The following is a 3,950-nucleotide window of genomic DNA, read 5'->3' as shown; positions in this document are numbered from 1 at the left end:
CCAATTTTTGAGCTAGAATGCTCATCTTCGAACTCTTTCTTCCCAGAATATCACAGACACGGAGACATAAACAATTTGTTAACAGGGAGAAGGTCAACTCTTTAAAAATAAAATGTCAAATCGATTTGAACGGTGACAGAAATTCACTGTTTTGTGATAGAATTTATTTAATTATGTATTAAATCAATTTCAGGAATTGAAACACGTGTCAGTAAAGACCACAAAGCTGGAAAGTTGATGTACAGCCAGTCTTAATCAATCAAAGACCTGAGGAGGCAAGAGTAACGACTACAATAATAAACCAGGCTGTACCATACCATACCATCAAAAATGTGCAGCAGGAACACAAAATCTTACAGGTTAATATGAATAGTAATGGCTTGGGTTAGCTTATAGTTGCATAAATTCTCTCATAAATTTCTTAAAAGTGTCGTGTGGCTTCTGTTTCAAAGTCTGCAGACAAAGCCCACCATTGGTATTCAGCTCAAGAAATCTCAAAAAAGCTCTTGAAGCAATTTGGATAACCCATACTCATGAAGAAGTATGGTGCCAGCAGCTGAACAGCAATTTCCGGTGCACCAGGATTTTCACACTCGTTGAGTACTCTCCCCACCCCTAACAAGTAGCTCATTATAGGGACATCTCTTTCTTCTTCAAGTGAGTACCTGGTAATAACTAGCACACGTGGGGAATGAGTTTCTTCATGGTCCTGCCCTGGACCATGTCGAGCTACGTCCTCCTAAATAGACGGATCATTATTATGTTAGAATATCCACTGCATCAATCATGACAGTTATATTTCCATTTTATCAAATTCCTTACATCCTTTATCTCCAGTGGCGTTACCATACCAATCTTTCTGTATATTATTGGTGTTAAGTCATTGAAGACTTTGTCTAAAATTTGCATGTCTTTAAGTTTGCCAGACTCCTCAATCTGGTAGTGCTTTCTTCATTTAGTCATGGTGATTTCCATGTTTTCATGAAGTGTTATATTAGGCAGCCGCCGCTCTAGGCCGTACTCATAGGAAAGCTGAAAAACAGAATAATAATTCAAATCAATTTTCAGTGTTTTTTAAAGCAAGGCCTTTTATAATTTGAAATATATGTTGTTTAATTTTCAGAGCCAATTTCACCCATTGTTTCATTATAAAATTTCTCACCATTTGGTATTGTAGGTGAGGATATGTCATCCATATGGCTATCGATCCCTGCACACCATGATGGTTTGAGATGAGGATATCATGCCGATGCTGGTATGTCAGCCCTATCAGCTGTTTAGTTCGACCCACATCAGCATCACTCCTCTCTTTAAGCTCCTTCTCCACTTCTGTAATAGCCTGTTGACTCTTTTCCCTTTAAAATAAATGAAACAACTGAGTTGGGTCAAAAATAATTATAAGTTCATTCATATTTCATATTTTGGTAGAGAGTATATAAAATTTACTTGACTACGACAATGGGCTGCTCATTTTCCTTTCCAGCAGCTAACTTGGCAATTTTTTGCTTCCTTTTAGTGCCATGGTAGTAGGTATTTTGAGACAAACTTTTTCTCACTTTGAGTCTTACATATTGCTGGACAGAAGAAAGAAGTAATAAGTATGATTTTTATAGAAATAATTGTTTTGCTACATGTTTTGTTCTTTTGTCCATCAGGCTCTGTCCGCGTCCGCATAGGAGCACCAGTTCAAATTGTCAGCTCCCAGGTAGAACACGTTTGTCAAAATGATGTCACAATGACCTCACTTTGACGCTCATCGTCAAAATTTACTGCGGCTAGGTAGCCAGAATGAGCTCATTTTGCCGTCAAATGAGGGTCATTGACGAGTTTTTGACGATTGTGTTCTACCTGGGCTGTTGTCAATGTGTGTGGTGTGTATCTAAAATCATAACGGTCAACCGCCAAACGGCCCAACGAAAACGAAACATCAACGGCAAGCGCAAGCTGTTGAGTGTTGATCGTTAACAGTGATTTGAAGGTAAGTGGTGAATTATTCATTCAATTATTTTGACGTCGGCCCCATGTATATTGTGTCGTCGCTAACGGTGCTGCACGGTTCACGTATAGTTCGTTGATTTCGCCGTTCAGGCGTATTTGGCTGAGCGATTAGCGAAGCCCATTACTCCACTGACCGGAAAAGTTTCATTCTGTTTGTCTGTCTGTCTGTCTGTCTGTTTGTCTGTCCGCACGATAACTCGAGAAGGAATTGAGACAGCGATCTGGGAATTTCAGGGTCGTTTTGTATCATAAAAAGTAAGATCGAGTTCGAAGATGAGCATTCTAGCTCAAAAATTGACTTTTTAATAAATCGAAAACCAAATGTTGCAAAATATTTGTTTTTTCCAACAATTTTTTTATAGGCTCCTATGAAGTAACTTGTGAAAGTAGAACCCTCTGGGAGAAAACAACGTGAAAAAGACAAAATTGTCTATTAAATCGTAAAAAAGGCTTCATGTCACAGAATTGTAAAGGGATTAATACTTAAACCACACATTAAGGGTCGAACCACACCCTCTTTTGGGCCCCTAGGGTCCCTAGATTATCTAGTATCACTCAAAGGTCGATGTTTACATAACAATCTGTCAAAAATTCGAACTTATAATGAAAACCGTTACCGAACAGCAGAAGATTTATGTCCCTAATTTTAGAGTAAAAAGGCCCCTACATATGGTTTCAGTATGTCAAATTTTGGGCCCGGAAGGCTCTGTTCCCCTATACCGTCCCATTTGCTCGTCTCGGGTGTCAGCGCCGCAGGCCTAGCTATATGTGCGCAAGGCGCGTCGCAGCGTAACAGTGTTTCGTGAGATATCGCGAAGCCTGTTACGCGAGACGTGGTCTGGCGTACATATAGCTAGTTTAAATTGTGGGGTTAAGGCAGGGGTCGCAAACTCGAGCTATCCGCCGAGCCTCGCCTGCATAGACCACACGCATTGCGAGCTCTTCGGCAAAAAGAGTGAGAGAGATAGATGTAGTGGTGCCTCAGCGACCGACCCGTGCCCGGCCGCACTGCTGTCACCGCCGGCTAGCTTGCAGTGTGTCTGTCTTTGTCACTCCCAATGGCACCTCAATGAGTGCGACAAAGACAGACACACCCACTGGGCCAGCGAGCGAGCTAGTCGGGACGCTGTGGGGTTTCACTTTGCATTTTGAGTAAGAGATTTGAAATTTTGCACAGTTGTGCTTTAGACCCTACTGAACCTATATCGAGGAGGAGGCAAAACGATTTCGACCCCCATCCCCCCCAAACCCCCCTCCAAAATCTCAAATTTTGCATTGCACGTCACTCACGTACGCCTTGTGCCAGAGACTCCATTTCGACACCAATTTGTGCGTAACCCCCCACTTCAGTTCAGTAGTGCCAATGAAATTTGTGCATCTACCCCCACTTACCCCCAAACCCCCCTTTTAACTTTATTTTACTGTTTTAACGGGATGTTTCCATGAGTTTCTTGTCTCATCGTCATTTGCTCGCTTGCATATGATCAGGGCTGGACAACATGCTTTTGCGCATCCAGCATCACCCTCAACGTACCCCCTACCCCCTTTAAAAATACCCCCACAATGTCCGAATCCCCGCCTTAAAAGCTAAAGAGACGCGGTTTTCTCCTATGCTTAAGCACAAACAGTGCTGATATCGGTACACGTATACCATAAGCCCCACTGAGCACACATCGGGTGGGGGGCAAAACGATTTCGACCCCCGACCCCCCCAACCCCCCTCCAAAATCTCAAATTTTGCATTACGCGTCACTCACGTACGCCTTGTGCTAGAGACTCCATTTCGACACCAATTTGTGCGTAACCCCCCACTTCAGTTCAGTAGTGCCAATGAAATTCGTGCATCTACCCCCACTTACCCCCGAACCCACTTTTTAGCCCGCCCTTCTGCTTTTAAAAAAGCATTAAAGCGGGCTTATGCAACCGCTCTCGTGTCCGTCCGTCCGTCCGTC

Source organism: Frankliniella occidentalis, unplaced genomic scaffold (assembly GCF_000697945.3).
Source record: "Frankliniella occidentalis isolate FOCC.00 unplaced genomic scaffold, Focc_3.1 Scaffold70, whole genome shotgun sequence".
Taxonomy (NCBI): Eukaryota; Metazoa; Arthropoda; class Insecta; order Thysanoptera; family Thripidae; genus Frankliniella; species Frankliniella occidentalis.
This window is presented reverse-complemented; position numbering follows the sequence as displayed.